The sequence below is a fragment of the Bos grunniens genome, chromosome 5, assembly GCF_055505025.1.
Source record: "Bos grunniens cultivar Pamir isolate PY7600 chromosome 5, Bosgru_T2T1.0, whole genome shotgun sequence".
Taxonomy (NCBI): Eukaryota; Metazoa; Chordata; class Mammalia; order Artiodactyla; family Bovidae; genus Bos; species Bos grunniens.
This window is the reverse complement of record NC_141169.1, coordinates 59,701,680-59,719,500: the sequence shown is the minus strand read 5'-3', so window position 1 is coordinate 59,719,500 and position 17,821 is coordinate 59,701,680. Positions and strand designations below refer to the sequence as shown.

At 36.2% G+C, this 17,821-nt stretch overlaps 1 pseudogene; it reads right to left on the bottom strand.

Moving 5' to 3' along the window:
• Positions 1–7,698: 7,698 nt before the first annotated feature.
• Positions 7,699–13,976, bottom strand: LOC147372165 (olfactory receptor 6C6-like; annotated as a pseudogene).
• Between the last annotated feature and the right edge of the window lie 3,845 nt (positions 13,977–17,821).

Below are 17,821 nucleotides of genomic sequence, written 5' to 3'. Positions count from 1 at the left end.
CGTTGAGGTATGACAAAACCAATACAATATTGTAAAGTAAAAAATAAAAAAAGAAAGTGTCAAAAACCAAAATGACTGAGCTAAATGAGGTAAATTCATAAAAAAACACATCATATTGAGGGTGCAAAAATTTGATTTAGATTTAGAAATTGAAAAAATCAACAAATCAGCCCCTCAACTTCACCTCTGAGAGGCAGTTGTTAAACATTTACTATTCTCTCATTTAGAACATCTGTCGTTCATGTGGTAGATACTCAATAAATATTTCTGAATGAATAAATATTTGAAAAATTTTTGGTGTATAATCAATCTCCAGTACTCAATAAAATCTTAAAAACTGATTGTTAAAGAATTTGAGAAACAAAATATGAAAAGAATCACTATTTGGTTAAAAAAACGTTAGTTACTCAGTCGTGTCCGACTCTTTGCGACCCCATGGACTGTAGACCATCAGGTTCCTCTGTCCATGGAATTCTCCAAGCAAAAATCCTGAAGTGGGTTGCAGTTCCCTTCAAATATAAAGGCAAAGTCTCTTACCGGGGCAGATTTCAAGAACCTGTGCACAATTGGGTCCCCTGATGTGGTCCAGACAGACTCCAGCACACCATTGCTGGGAGTGAACCAGTTCATCTACAAAGTGGACAATGATCCCTGCTTTCATGGGGTGAGGGATGGGAGAGAATGTAGACAATATGCATGAATGTAATAATAGTAAGTGTTTTGGAAAGGAAGAGAAAACTGAAATGCCTTGAAAGTGGGGAGCTGGTATAATTTTAAATAGTGTCAGTGGAGTAGATTTTATTGAGGTGATATTTGGACAGAGATCCGAAGGAGGGATGGGTGCTAACCATGTGATTATCTGGGAGAGGGATACTTTCCAGCTTAAGAAACATTTAGTGTAAATATAGTAATATACTAGAAGGAAAATCATGCTGATTGCAAAGAATTATTTTTGGTTTATTTTGTTTTCTCATTTCTGATATTTTTCAATTTTTGTTAAACTAGTTTCCTGGATAAAATCTCCAGCAGAGTATTGAATAAAGCAGTTATAGTGGTTCTTCACATCTTAAAATTGATTTTACCAAAAACACAGCTACTATTTAACATTAAAAATGATATGTGCTGTAAACTTTAAATTATGAATATTTTAAAGTATACACTAGGATAGAGAACTGGAGAAATAGTTTCAAGTACAGATCAAGCAGATTCAATAGATATAAAGGCTATTTTATATTGCTTTACCTGTTTTTTGAAAAGCTTTGAAACATTTTGTTGTATTTTATTTTTTTATATTTGTTGTCATTTGAAATAGCTAATTAATTTTAGTGTTTCTTTTTTATGATTAAAATTTTTTTAATTTATTTTATTTTTAAACTTTACAAATTTTATTAGTTTTGCCAAATATCAAAATGAATCCGTGACAGGTATACGTATGTTCCCCATCCTGAACCCTCCTCCCTCCTCCCTCCTCCCTCCCCATACCATCCCTCTGGATGCTTGGGACTAGTGCATTTTGTTGTATTTTAAACTAGATCTTATATAGCAAACTTTTTCTTACCTATATATTTTCAGTATGAATTCCTAAAAAAATATGTATATATTTTTGCTTAATCCTGATGCAGTTTCCAAGCTAGCTAAATTAGCAAAATGTCTTTGGTATCATTTATCACCTTGCATGCACTTGCACATGTTCATGCTTACTTGCTCGGGTGTGTCTGATTCTTTGTGACCCCACGGACTCTAGCCCACCAGGCTCCTCTGCTTATGGGATGTCCCAAGCAAGAACACAGGAGGAGGTTGCTATTTCCTCCTCTAGGAGATCTTCTGGACCCAGGGACTGAACCCATATCTCCTGAGTCTTCTGCCTTGGCAGGAGGATTCTTTGCTACTGAGTCACGGGGAACATACCCCTAATACCCAATTGTCTCAAAACATCATTTTTTGTTAACTTGTTCAAATTGGAGCCAGACAAGGAGCAGGTAGCATATCTAGTTGTGATGATCTAGTCAGGTTACTTATGCTACTGAAATAATGTTCTATTCTGTTTTACTAAGAGACTTTAAAAAGTCATGAATTGTCACTGCATTTTATCATCGCATATATGATTTTAATTTCAACTTTTGTTTTTCATTTTTAGTCTTTTGATGAGGCAAATTCCACAAGTAAATTCTCTAAAGATAATTTTCTTTGGGATAAGGCCACATGTAACGTGAAATTCTAGTTTTGATCATTTCTTTTAGTACATTATCTCCTTATTTATGAGTCAAATTGCTGGTGACTTTCTCACTTAATCTTTTGATATCAAAACCAATATAAATGTCCAAAAATGAGTTCGAAATGTTTGCCTCATCTTTTCTTCTATAAATATTTTATAGGTTGTCCTCATTCACCTTCTTAAAAAGGAATAAATGACATTTGCTCTTAAATTTGAAAATCATATCTTTTATTAAATTTTCAAATTTCAGTCAAATTAACTTATATTAAATAGGAAATAATATACTAGCCAAAGTTTATGGAAAAACTGTTGTCCATTTGTCATTTTGGCCCACCACATCTTTGTGTTAAAAGTTTATTCGGGCACACCTGAGCCCTTTCATTAACATATGATTTATAGCTCCATTTGTATGACAGAGGGGGAGAACTGAGTAATTTCATCAGGGACACTATAGTCTGCAAATTCTAAATTATTAATATAGTGCCCTTTAGGCAAAAACTGTGTTGACTTCCAATACTTATAATTAAAATGTTTACACTGATTGAAAACTTTATAATAACCACTAAAGAGTTTATGTAGAGTTAGACAGCCACATTATTTGATATCAACATAAACCCCTTCATAACTTTTGTAATAAAATTTACCATTTCTTTAATTCTTGGAACTATAATTTGCTAGTTTATGGTATATTTTTATTCAGGTATCAAGAACCCACATCATCAATCAATTCTAAATTTCACTATTTTAAAATATTTCCAATTAACTGTAGAAAGTATTAATTCAACAAGAAGGTAGGAGATAGTAGCTCCATGACTCTTTCCAAACTGGAAAACTCTTTAGTAATGTTTAATGTTGTTTTCTTTGTTTTTCAGCAATTATGGATCTAAACTTTCAACTGAGTACAGTGTATGCATATCAGGAATAATTTGGCTCAATGAATTAGGATTACAGTCATAATAGAAAATAGGTTAGAAAATGTAAGTTGAGTTATTTAAAATTTTGGCTTCATGGAAAAGCAAAAAAACAAAAACAAAAAACAACTTAGTGCCAGAGTTGCATGATCTTGTATAATCATCTTCTAAATTCTAATCATTATAATGCTTAAAGCAGAGTGAACATACAAATTTTTAACAAAAGAAAATTTCAAATTTATATACAGTAAAATTTTGCCAGTGTCAGCATCTTTATCCCTATTCATTAAGATTGTCATTTAATTAGGTAATTGAATGCATTATATTTGTATGATATTAACTCAAAATAACCACTAATATAAGAAAGTTATAAAAACTGTCAACAATTGATTAAATAAAAAAACAGCTTAATTTCAAACATTAAATACAAAACTGATTATAGCAAATGTAGTCATATATGGTTTCCAACAATTTTTAATTCTTCAGGCTTTTATTAGAAATTGTTATGTGTTACTTAAAGTGTTCCCCAAAAGAGGGACAATTTCACAGTTTTCTTGAAAGTATATATTCATAATTGCTCTCAAATTGATAACTTACATGGCAGAGAAGATTTTAAGTTGGGTAATAAAAGATTTTTACACAATGGAGTATTACTCAGCCATTCAAAAGAATACATTTGAATCAGTTCTAATGAGGTGGATGAAACTGGAGCCTATTATACAGAGTGAAGTAAGCCAGAAGGAAAAACATAAATACAGTATACTAACGCATATATATGGAATTTAGAAAGATAGTAACAATAACCCGGTGTACGAGACAGCAAAAGAGACACTGATGTATAGAACAGTCTTATGGACTCTGTGGGAGAGGGAGAGGGTGGGAAGATTTGGGAGAATGACATTGAAACATGTAAAATATCATGTAAGAAACGAGTTGCCAGTCCAGGTTCGATGCACGATACTGGATGCTTGGGGCTAGTGCACTGGGACGACCCAGAGGGATGGTATGGGGAGGGAGGAGGGTGGAGGGTTCAGAATGGGGAACACATGTATGCCTGTGGCGGATTCATTTTGATATTTGGCAAAACTAATACAATTATGTAAAGTTTAAAAATAAAATAAAATTTAAAAAAATATTTTTACAATAAAAAAAAGATTTTTGATTTCTCAAGAAACTACAATTCCATTAACTTTTTAGTTGTGCTGTTTTTCACATAATTTCAAAGTAGGCCATTGTAGGGAGAGATTAATATATGTAATACTCTAATAAGATGGTCAGATTATGTTCATGGTCTTCTATAGTAAACTAAAAATAGTGTTTAGCATGATTTACTGTTTCCTGAATTTGAGAAAGAAATCTCTCTTATGCATTCTTGCTCTACCTCTTTCTGACTGAATTCAATTTCCCAAAAAATATTGTGGAAGAAATGGAATTTTAAAAGTTTCAAAGAAGGAAATGGCAGTTTCATAGTTACAGAGTGGCACACATGTGTGCAGCTGCACAGTCATGCTAGGTCTTTGTGACAACATTGGCTGTCGCCCATCAGGATCCTCTGTTCATAGAATTTTCCAGGCAAGAATACTGGAGTGTGCTGCCATTTGCTACTCCAAAGTGTCTTCCCCACCCAGGGACCAAACCTGTGTGTCTTGAGTTTCCTGCATTGGCAGGCGGACTCTTTACCCCTGGCACCACCCAGGAAGCACAGAATGAAAAGCTGAGTCCAAAGGAAGGTAAGGGAATGAGAGATGGATGGGAATTTGAATTGAAAAAAAAAATGTATACATATATTTATGAAGCTGCTGTCAATGAAATTATGAGTAATGAAAAATAACTCTGGAGACAATATGAAAATCAATAGATTTTGAAAAGTTCTGAGTTTTATTTAATTGCATTTCATTATGCAGGTCAGGAAGCAACAGTTAGAACTGGACATGGAACAGCAGACTGGTTCCAAATAGGAAAAGGAGTTTGTCAAGGCTGTATATTGTCACCTTGTTTATTTAACTTATATGCAGAGTACATCATGAGAAACACTGGACTGGAAAAAAACACAAGCTGGAATCAAGATTGCCGGGAGAAATATCAATAACCTCAGATATGCAGATGACACCACCCTATGGCAGAAAGTGAAGAGGAAAGAAAAAGCCTCGTGATGAAAGTGAAAGTGGAGAGTGAAAAAGTTGGAAAAGACTCTGATACTGGGAGGGATTGAGGTCAAGAGGAGAAGGGGACGACAGAGGATGAGATGGCTGGATGGCATCACTGACTCGATGAACATGAATCTGAGTGAACTCCGGGAGTTAGTGATGGACAGGGAGGCATGGAGTGCTGCGATTCATGGGGTCACAAAGAGTTGGACACGAGTGAGCAACTGATCTGATATGATCTGATGCCTCTAATTTATGAAATAGGCCTTTTATTTTTTCATTTCCCTGAGAAAAGTACATTCTTCCTTGCCATATCCATGAAGGCTCTCTTGACTTGCTGATTCCTAGGGTATAGATGAATGGGTTTAGCATGTGGGCAACTGAGATATTTTGCACAGCTATTCCCTTGCTCAAAGAGACCCTGCTCTTTGCTGATGGATTCATGTACATGAAAATGCAGCTGCCATAAGAGATGGAGATGGCAATCATGTAGGAAGAACATGTGGAAAGGCCTCTGTCCTCTGAGTGGTAGAAGGGATTCTCAAAATTGTTCTGATGACATATGTATCAGTTCAGTTGCTCAGTCATGTCCAGCTCTTTGTGACCCCATGAACCGCAGCATGCCAGGTATCCCTGTCCATCACCAACTCCCGGAATTCACCCAAACCCATGTCTATCAAGTCAGTGATGCCATCCAACCATCTCATGCTCTGCCATCCCCTTCTCCTCCGGCCTCAATCTTTCCCAGCATCAGGGTCTTTTCAAATGAGTCAGCTCTTTGCATCAGGTTGCCAAAGTGTTGGAGTTTCAGCTTCGACATCATTCCTTCCAATGAACACCCAGGACTGATCTCCTTCAGAATGGACTGGTTGGATCTCCTTGCAGTCCAAGGGACTCTCAAGAGTCTTCTCCAACACCACAGTTCAAAAGCATCAATTCTTCTGTGCTCAGCTTTCTTTATAGTCCACAATCACATCCATACATGACCACTGGAAAAACCATAGCCTTGACTAGACGGACCTTTGTTGGCAAAGTAATGTCTCTGCCTTTGAATATGCTGTCTAGGTTGGTCATAACTGTCCTCCCAAGGAGTAAGCATCTTTTAATTCCATGGCTGAAATCACCATCTGCAGTGTTTTTGTGGCCCAGAAAAATAACGTCTCTCACTGCTTCCACTGTTTCCCCATCTATTCCCCATGAAGTGATGGGACCAGAGGCCATGATCTTAGTTTTCTGAATGTTGAGATTTAAACCAAATTTTTCACTCTCCTCTTTCACTTTCATCAAGAGGCTTTTTCATTCCTCTTCACTTTCTGCCATAAGGGTGGTGTCATCTGCATATCTGAGGTTATTGATATTTCTTCTGGCAATTTTGATTCCAGCTTGTGGCTCATTCAGCCCAGGGTTTCTCATGATGTACTCTGCATATAATTTAAATAACCAGGGTGACAGTATACAGGCTTGATGTACTCCTTTTCCTATTTGGAACCAGTCTGTTGTTCCATGTCCAGTTCTAACTGTTGCTTCCTGACCTACATATAGGTTTCTCAAGAGGCAGGTCAGGTGGTCTGGTATTCCCATCTCTTTCAGAATTTTCCACAGTTTGTTGTGATCCACACAATCAGAGGCTTTGGCATAGTCAATAAAGCAAAATAGATGTTTTTCTGGAACTCTCTTGTTTTTTCGATGATTCAGAGGATGTTGGCAATTTGTACTCTGGTTCCTCTGCCTTTTCTAAAACCAGCTTGAACATTAGGAAGTTCATGGTTTATGTATTGCTGGTGCCTGGCTTGGAGAATGTTGAGCATTACTTTAATAGCGTGTGAGATGAATGCAATTGTGTGGTAGTTTGAACATTCTTTGGTATTGCCTTTATTTAGGATTGGAATGAAAACTGACCTTTTTCAGTCCTGTGGCCACTGCTGAGTTTTCCAAATGTGCTGGCATATTGAGTGCAGCATTTTCACAGCATCATCTTTCAGGATTTGGAATAGCTCAACTGGAATTCCATCACCTCCACTAGATTTGCTTGTAGTGATGCTTTCTAGGGCCCACTAGACTTCACATTCCAGGATGCCTGGCTCTAGGTGAGTGACCACACCATCGTGATATTCTTGGTCGTGAAGATCTTTTTTATACAATTCTATGTATTCTTGCGACCTCTTCTTAATATCTTCTGCTTCTGTTAAGTCCATACCATTTCTGTCCTTTATCGAGTCCATCATTGCATGAAATGTTCCCTTGGTCTCTCTAATTTTCTTAATGAGACCTCTAGTCTTTACCATTCTATTGTTTTCCTCTATTTCTTTTCGTTGATCACTGAGGAAGGCTTTCTTATCTGTCCTTGCTATTCTTTGGAACTCTGCATTCAAATGGGGATATCTTTCCTTTTCTCCTTTGCTTTTCGCTTCTCTTCTTTTCACAGCTATTTGTAAGGCCTCCTCAGACATCCATTTTGTTTTTCGCATTTCTTTTCCATGATAGTCTGGATCCCTGCCTCCTGTACAATGTCATGAACTTCCATCCACAGTTCATCAGGCACTCTGTCTATCAGATCTAGTCCCTTAAATCTTTCTCTCACTTCCACTGTATAATCATAAGGGATTTGATATAGGTCAGACCTGAATGGTCGAGTGGTTTTCCCTACTTTCTTCAATTTAAGTCTGACTTTGGCACCTCCTTAGTTCATGGTCTGAGCCACAGTCCTCTCCCAGTCTTGTTTTTGCCTGGAGGAGCTACCCCACGCTTGAGGTCAGGGGCGGCAGCTGAGACGAGCTACCCCAAGTCCAAGGGGTGGCGGCTGCATGGCCGCAGGAGTGCCGAGAGGAGCTACTCCACGTTCAGCGTTAGGAGGGGTGACCTCGTCCAAGGTAAGGAGCAGCGGCTGCACTTTGCTGGAGCAGCCATGAAGAGATACCCCATGTCCAAGGTAAGAGAAACCCAAGTAAGATGGTAGGTATTGTGAGAGGGCATCAGAGGGCAGACACACTGAAACCTTAATCACAGAATACTAACCAATCTGACCACATGGACCACAGCCTTGTCTAATCAATGAAACTAAGCTGTGCCATGTGGGGTCACCCAAGACAGATGGGTCATGGTGAAGAGGTCTGAGAGAATGTGGTCCACTCGAGAAGGGAATGGCAAACCACTTCAGTATTTTTGCCTTGAGAACCCCACGAAAAGGAAAAATGAAAGGATACTGGAAGAGGATCTCCTCAGGTCGGTAGGTGCCCAATATGCTACTGGAGATCAGTGGAGAAATAACTCGAGAAAGAATGAAGGGATGGAGCCAAAACACAAATAATACCCAGTTGTGCATGTGACTGGAGATAGAAACAAGGTCCAATGCTATAAAGAGCAATATTGCATAGGAACCTGGAATATTAGGTCCATGAATCAAGGCAAATCAGAAGTGGTCAAACAAGAGATGGCAAGAGTGAACATCACCCTTCTAGGAATTAGCAAACTAAAAAGGACTGGAATGGGTGAATTTAACTCAGATGATCATTATATCTACTACTGTGGGCAGGAATCCCTTAGAAGAAATGGAGTAGCCATCATGGTCAACAAAAGAGTCTGAAATGCAGTACTTGGATGCAATTTCAAAAATGACAGAATTATCTCTGGAGCAATAGGCAAATTTGGCCTTGAAGTACAGATGAAGCAGGGCAAAGGCTAATAGAATTTTGCCAAGAGAAAGCACTGGTCATAGCAAACACCCTCTTCCAACAACACAAGGTTATATATTAGAGCCCCATAATTTTTCATCTCATACCTAGAGTTTTATCTCATCTGGAAAATATCTCATTTCACCACACATTAGTCACTGGCAGTTTTCAATGGGTATGTTTGATTCTGAATCTTCAAAATAAACTCCCCAGGTATCTATCCTCTGTACCCTATGCAGTAGGGTAAAGGAGTTGATTATAAAGTGAGAATATAGTGCTGTCTATAACAAATTTTTTTTTATTTTTTAATGATACATTAAAAACTGGAAAAATATATAGACATTTCTGTATGTCAGTAAGAAATTTAAATTTGTTTTGTACATACACTTGAATATTTTAGAAATGTGGTAGTGTTAATGATGAAGTCGATGATAGTAATAAAAATGAAGGTAAGTTTGTTGTCCTGGTAATGGAAGTCTTATATCACAAATTGTCTACATGGTCAGAGGAAAGTAATCTGAGATCAATAGGGTGATTTTTCTCAGAGATAAAATAAATCCATATATATGATAAAGTATTTATATAATAAAGATCAAGAGAAGCTATATTTATACATATAAAGATACAATGCAGGCCTTCAGAAAATGAAGTTTGTATAAGGATGAAGCTGATTAAAAAATTCTCAGAAAAATAGAATTTTATCTGGCTAAAATCTAATCTCTTTCGTCTGGTCCTCAAGTCCAATCTCTCTCTCTTTTTTTTTCTGTCTCACTCTCTGTTTCTGTGTCTCTTTTTCACCTTTTCTTTCTCTATGCTCTTTTACCCCAGGGGCATAATCATGACAATACAACAAAATTATTATTGGAGGGTCAATTTATTTTTTGTAAAGAAATGAGAGATTTATCTTAACTAAAAAGTGAAAATATTTATATTGAAATACAGTGGATTTACAATATTATATTACTCCATCATATTACTCTCTATCATATACAGAATGATAATTTAGTTTTTACAAATTATAGTTCTTTAAGAGATGTTACAAGATAGCTATAAAACCCTCTGCTGTACAAAATATCCTTGCTGCCTATGTATTTTATGCGTAGCAATTTGTATCTCTTAATATACATAACATAATCATATCTTGCCCCTACTCTTTTCCTGCCCCCTATTGATAACCAGTAGTTTGTTTTCTATATCTGTGTTTTTCTATGTACTTTGCATAATTTAATTTTTAGATTCCCCACATAAGTGATATCATACAAGTTTGTCTTTCTCTGACTTATTTCACTAAATATAATAATCTCTAGTCCATTCAATGTTGCTACAAATGATGTATTATGCAACAATGAAAAAAATAGTGATATTCTGCCATTTGCAGCAACATGGATGGATCTAGAGAATATGTGGAAAAACTCTATGTCTATTAAGATGAAAAATAGATTTTTATTCTTCAACTTCTAATGTGGTATATCTCACTTTAACGGTAATTTTAATTCTCTATTTCTTTGTTATTCTGTCTGAAAAGCTAAGTTTAATTCTCAAAACTTCTGTAACTGTAGAGTGATATGATCAGGTCAAAGCTATGATTGATCTGATATCTCACACTTCAACTTTTCCATGTGAAACATCCTCATAAGAGGTCTGCTGGAAAATGTAAAGTAAGGAGTCGACTTTAGGATGAAATGACAATGTAGTTCGCTGATATGATTTAACTAAGAAAGACTCTGGTTGGGTTATTGGGAAAGTGGGTGGAGGAAATTCTGGGGCGTGAGATATGAGAATGTCAACTTTCCCATGTTACATTCTCAACAGTGAAAGTTCTGTCTTTTGGAGAGAAACTTCCAATATCTGGGGATAAGACAGCTCTGATTCTCAGCACAATATTAAGAAGCAATAGAGTATAACAGTTATAATTTAGCTCCTGGTTAAAACCTATGACAGTACTCCCAAACAGATAAAATAAAATATTCTTTTCCTTGCTTTGGCTTTTTGAGAGGAAATTTACTGACAGGTCACACACACATACACACACACTAAAATAAGACCACATAAAACCATAACTTCTGAGTGGAGTAGTGGCTTGTTAGAAAGAGCAGTTGTGGGTGATGGAAAACATGGTAATATATCATTTCCCTACATTATAATTGGATAACTTAATTAACTATTAACAATATTTTTAACAATTAGACCAAAGGCAAACTCCATATCTACTTAGGGAGGGACATAGAAAATAGGAATTATTACAGTAAAACATCTAAAATATCTTTCAGTTAATTCATCTTCATTCAATTGGGAAATCTGATCCTTCATGGATAAATATGCCTTTTTTTCATAATTTCTGTGTGATTAACACTTATGAGATGATTATAAAATGCTTCCTTAAATTTATTCAATATATATTGTCTGAGTGTGGAAATGGGGAATGAACAAGGAGGATTTATATTCCCCCTGCACCATTACCCCTCAAATAATAAGTTTAATAAAATTTCTCATTGTTTTTTCCCTAAGTATCTCTGACTGTGTTGTAGAGCCACTGTCATATTTATATACTAAACTTCAAAACTTTTCTGGATTTAAGAAAAATATTTCCCTCACTTGCTCTTTTTACCTTAATATTAGTCATATACAACATCATTTTCAAGAGTAACTTCCCCAAAGTAAGAAATTTCAGTATTAAATTTTACATCTTATATGTAATTTCAATGATTCTTCTTTTTTTTTTTTATCAGTTAATGAAAAGCACCTCAAAATGTCTTGAATGTATATTATTTGAGGTTGTATGGATGGTTTCCTAGACATAATACCTTGGACTCACTAGGAATAAAACCTTGAAATTATATTATGAGACTATCTAAGTGATTCTTATATACAACCATTTTAAATTAATTGTTATATCAACTTTCAGTCCAGAAGACTATTCCAGCACACAAGACCCTTCATGTTGTTACTACTATTTTTTAAAACATACAAGTAATAGCTTAAACAGCTTTATTAAATTTATTTTTAATTGGAGGATGATTGCTTTACAATATTGTGTGTGTGTGTTTTTTTAATTGCTTAAGAAAAATCCTTTTCTTTTATTGAGTGCTAGGTATTTCTAATACTATATATTTACTAAACCATGAGATGTTGGTTACATTACTACTACCTTACATGTAGAGAATTAGAAGTATAAAAATACTCTGTGCAGTGTTCCATGTGGTGTATGTGCTGAAGCCTTTATTCAGCAGGGTGAATATCTCAAAATCCTGGTCTAAGCATTGCATGTACTAATTCTCCAAATGCATGTGGTTCTCTAACACTTCTTTGGTATTTTCATATACTTCTGTCTCAGTATACTGTCCTTCTATATATGTTTAGGGACAGCATAATTAGCATAATTTTCACTGTCTCCTGAACTCCCTTCCTGAACTCCAAGATTACTCAGAAGCCACCCAATATGTCCCTTAATACTTTTGTCAATATTTGTTGCAACACTAGTTATATACTGGATAGCAATACAGAGCCGTTTAGCCCCTCACAATATTAGGAATAAGATAGATACACTATAAATATATCTTTAATTAATAAATTACACACAGCAAGATACACTTAAACAGAAAAAAAATGGGCGGGGGGTAGTGTTAGTTGCTCAGTGGTGTCTGACTCTTTGTGACCCCAAGGACTATAGCCTGCCAGGCTCCTCTGTCCATGGGATTTCCCAGGCAAGAATACCTGAATGGGCAGCCATTCCTTCTGCAGGGGATCTTACCAACCCAGGGATCGAACCTGCATCTCCTGCATTGCAGGCAGGTTCTTTACAGTCTGAGCCACTCTCAGAGCCTCACACTTACACAAAGCATATTTTATTCAGTCATGATTTTTAGACACTGATAAGCCATAAGAAGATGATATTTAAAACTTGAATTACAGATGATACAGTAAATTATTAGAGTAGGATGGAATGTTTTCCTTAGAAAGAATAAAGTATAAGGGTGAAGCTGAGCTATAAGATTCTTGAAGAGAATGTCCTCTATGAAATAAGTATTGAAATAGGAAAACGTGACCAGAACAAACGCATGAAACATATTTTTGTTGTTGTTGTGATAATATTATGACTTGTGGCCTTTAAATAACTGTTCTTTTTGAGAAATGCAGGATCTTTTGTAAGTCCAGAGACTTCTTTCACCTATTGGTTCCTTAGGGTGTAAATGAAGGAATTTAGTAAAGGGGTAACTGAAGTGTACAACAAAGCTACACCTTTGGATACAGTTACCTGTTCTCTTGTAGATGATTTAGCATACATAAAGATACAGCTTTCATATGTCAGAGAGACAACAGTCATGTGGGAAGTACAGGTGGAAAAACCTTTGGCTCTTGGCTGTGCTGAGGGGAATTTCAGAATGGTCTTAATGATGTAAATGTAAAAAAGAATCACTGATACCAATGTGACCCCAAGTGTCTAAGCTAAAAGACATCAATTCCAGAACACTTGTATCTGTGCAGGATATCTGCAGGATAGGAGACATTTCACACATAAAGTGATCAATTACTTTGGAAGCACAGAAATCCAGCTCGAGTCCCATGATAAACGGAGGAAAGATAATTAGGAATCCAGTTACCCAAGATCTGAGTACAAGCTGATAACAAACTTTGCTGTTCATGATGACAGGGTAATGTAGTGGTTTGCAGATGGCAACATAGCAGTCATAGGACATGGTAGCCAGAAAGTAATAGTCTGTAACTCACAATAAAAGGAAGAAGAACAACTGAGCTGCACAATTATATGCAATGTTTTTTTCTTTAGTCACTATGATGACCACATATTTGGGAATACATACTGTTGTGAATATGATTTCTAAAAATGAGAAACTACAAAGAAAGAAATGCATTGGAGTTTTGAGGTGAATATCCAGCAGGGTGAGAAGGATAATGATTACATTCCCCATTAGGCTCAATGTGTAACTGAAAAAGAGAAACAGGAAAATCATAATTTGTAATTGTGGGTCAATCCCAAGAGAATGAATTCTATTTCCCTTGAATGGTTCCTCATAACTCTTCTGTGAAAAGTGGGAGTCGCTCAGTCGTGTCTTAGGTCATTCTTTGTAACCCCATGGACTATACAGTCCATGGAATTCTCCAGGCCAGAAATTTAGGGTTGGTAGCCTTTCCTTTCTCCAGGGAATCTTCCCAACCCAGCGATTGAAACCAGGTCTCCCATATTGCCAGCTAAGTCTTTACCAGCTGAGCCACCAGGGAAACCCTTAGTCTCTGTGAGCCTTGTCAAATCTACATATGAAACAAAAACAAAATAATTGAAATTAAAACATATGAATATAGCAATATAAATTAACTTACAGGTATTAACCATTGTATGTGTAAATATATATCTTTAATATTTATAAATTAGCCTAAATGTATATAAATTAACCTAAATGTATATGTATAAAATGAAAATATATTTTAACTAAATATGCATCAGCATATATATGCACATATATATTAACCTAAGGCAGAGAAAGGTATATATTCTCTAATCTATTCACAGGTTGTATCTTCAAAAATTGCCAATGACACATAATTACACGCTATAGTCAACTCTAAATTCTTTCTCATACATTAGTTCTCTTCATTCTAATATTCCTCACAATTTTACCCCTGGAACTTGAATTTTTTGTGTTAATATGCATATGTAGTCATCTTTCCCAAGTGGGCACTATTCTGGATGTATAATTTAATTAAAAGAATATCAGTTATTTTAAATGCTTTTTCCTTTCATATTCATTTAACCTGTGCAAATGAGTTTGTGTGTCTTTGTAGTATGAGTATTAGGATGATTTTTCAAAACCGGATTTTAGAGTTATGGTATGATTCCTGTGATGATCAATGACTATGGCAGTATTGATTTCTAGTACTTGAAGATCCTGCTTACAGTTTTTTTTGCATTTCTTTTGCACTGAAAGTATATCATTATTGCTATCAATTTTCTTGACTGGCTTTGCTATACTCAAAAGTTGTTATTAGTATATGTGGTAAATAAACAAATGAAAACATGACACAAACAAACATCTTAAGGAAAAATATTGTGTCACTTTACTTCAATTAATCTTTTCTTTTTTTGGCCACAACACAGCCCATGGGGTCTTAGTTTCCTGATAAGGAATGGAAAAGATTCCAGCGGAAGTGGAAGCCTGGAGTTCTAACTAGTGGACTACCAGGGAATTCCCTCAATCTTTTAAAATGTATTCTTACATATGTTTGTATAAGTTCAGACACAATGTTTTTTTACATCCTCCAATTTCTTTATAAAACTATTGATTCCTCCAGATTATATTATTCCTATCCTTTCTACATTTAAGAATTTTACTTACTTCCATGTTGTACTGATGCTTTTATGTTAATCATATCAGTCCTTCAATATATGCATTGCCTGTGGACTTGGTTTTCTTTCTTTCTTTCTTTCTTTTTTTTTCTGAGCATTTAAAAACAAATGCTTGTTGTTATTCTCTCTCTCTCTTTTTTCTTTTTGTATTGAAGTATAGCCAATTAACAATGTTGTGATAGATTCAGGTGAACAGTGGAGGGACTCAGTCAGACAGATACATGTATCAGTTCTCCCCAAACTCCCATCCCAGCTGCCACATAACATTGAATAGAGTTCCACGTAGACTTTTAAGAGAAATGAGTTACACGAGCATACTTTGCTGACTTTATTCTTTTGCATTTGTCTTGCTAATATTCCTATCTTTTCTGTTTATTACTTTTTTCCTGTTTGAAAAAATAAAATAAGATTTTAGTTCTTAAGGTGATTTTCCAAAGCAGATATTAGTAACGAGCCTTAATGTTTTTAATGGCAACAGAAGACTTGCAGTCTTCAACTACTCGGTGGTTGTAAGTTTTAATTACCAAAATATATTTTTGTCCTTGCTATGACACCTTTAGTTGCTCTACCTCTGATTTGAAAAACTATATTTTAGGATTTAGTCATAGGACTTCTCTTACCATGTGGGTCTGACTGTTGTAGAACTATACTTTCTCAAGTCTCAGAAAAAAATTTGCCATAATTTCTTCATATCACTTTATCTAGGCATTGTTTAATTCATAAAGAGAATAAAAGAGAGTGAAACTTGCATGTAACTGAATAAAATAGAATACATTAACTTTGAATATATAAAACATAAATATCTTTTTTTTTTTTTTAGTTTACAATATTGCATTAGTTTTGCCATACATCAACATGAATCCACCATGGGTGTACACGTGTTCCCAATCCTGAACCCCACTCCCACCTCCCTCCCCATACCATCCCTCTGGGTCATCCCACTGCACCAGCTCCAAGCTTCCTGTATCCTGCAACAAACCTGGACTGGCGATTCATTTCTTATATGATATTATACATGTTTAAATGCCATTCTTGCAAATCATCCCCCCTTCTCTCTCCCACAGAGTCCAAAAGACTGTTCTATACATCTGTGTCTCTTTTGCTGTCATGCATACAGGGTTATCATTACCATCTTTCTAAATCCCATATATATGCGTTCAGTTCAGTTCAGTTGAGTTGCTCAGTCGTGTCCTATTCTTTGTGACCCCATGAATCGCAGCACACCAGGCCTCCCTGTCCATCACCAACTCCCGGAGTTCACTCAGACTCATGTCCATCGAGTCAGTGATGCCATCCAGCCATCTCATCCTCTGTCTTCCCCTTCTCCTCCTGCCCCCAATCCCTCCCAGCATCAGAGTCTTTTCCAATGAGTCAATCTTTGCATGAGGTGGCCAAAGTACTGGAGTTTCAGCTTCAGCATCATTCCTTCCAAAGAAATCCCAGGGCTGATCTCCTTTAGAATGGACTGGTTGGATCTCCTTGCAGTGCAAGGGACTCTCCAGAGTCTTCTCCAACACCACAGTTCAAAAGCATCAATTTTTTGGCACTCAGCCTTCTTCACAGTCCAACTCTCACATCCATACATGACCACAGGAAAAACCATAGCCTTGACTAGATGGACCTTTGTTTGCAAAGTAATGTTTCTGCTTTTCAATATGCTATCTAGGTTGGTCATAACTTTCCTTCCAAAGAGTAAGTGTTTTTTAATTTCATGGCTGCAACCACCACCATCTGCAGTGATTTTGGAGCCCAAAAATCAGGAGGAGAAGGGGATGACATAGGATGAGATGGCTGGATGGCATCACTGACTCGATGGATGTGAGTTTAAGTGAATTCCGGGAGTTGGTGATGGACAGGGTGGCCTGGGGTCCTGTGATTCATGGGGTCACAATCAGTCGAACATGACTGAGCAACTGAATTGAACTGAAGATTACATAGATCCACACTATCCAATAATTATAGCCTAAATCAAATCCCTTATGATTATACAAGTGGAAGTGAGAAATAAAATTAAGGGACTAGATTTCATAGATAGAGTGCCCGATGAACTATGGATGGAGGTTTGTGCCATTTTACAGGAGACATGGATCAAGACCTTTCCCATGGAAATGAAATGCAAAAAAGCAAAATGGCTGTCTGATGAGGCCTTACAAAAGGCTGTGAAAAGAAGAGAAGCGAAAAGCAAAGGAGAAAAAGAAAGATATAAGCATCTGAATGCAGAGTTCCAAAGAATAGCAAGAAGAGATAAGAAAGCCTTCCTCAGCGATCAGTGGAAAGAAATAGAGGAAAACAACAGAATGAGAAAAACTAGAGATCTCTTCAAGAAAATTAGATATACCCAGGGAACATTTCATGCAAAGATGGGCTCGATAAAGGACAGAAATGGTATGGACCTAACTGAAGCAGAAGATATTAAGAAGACGTGGCAAGAATACACAGAACTGTATAAAAAAGACCTTCACGACTCAGATAATCATGACGGTGTGATCACTCACCTAGAGCCAGACATCCTGGAA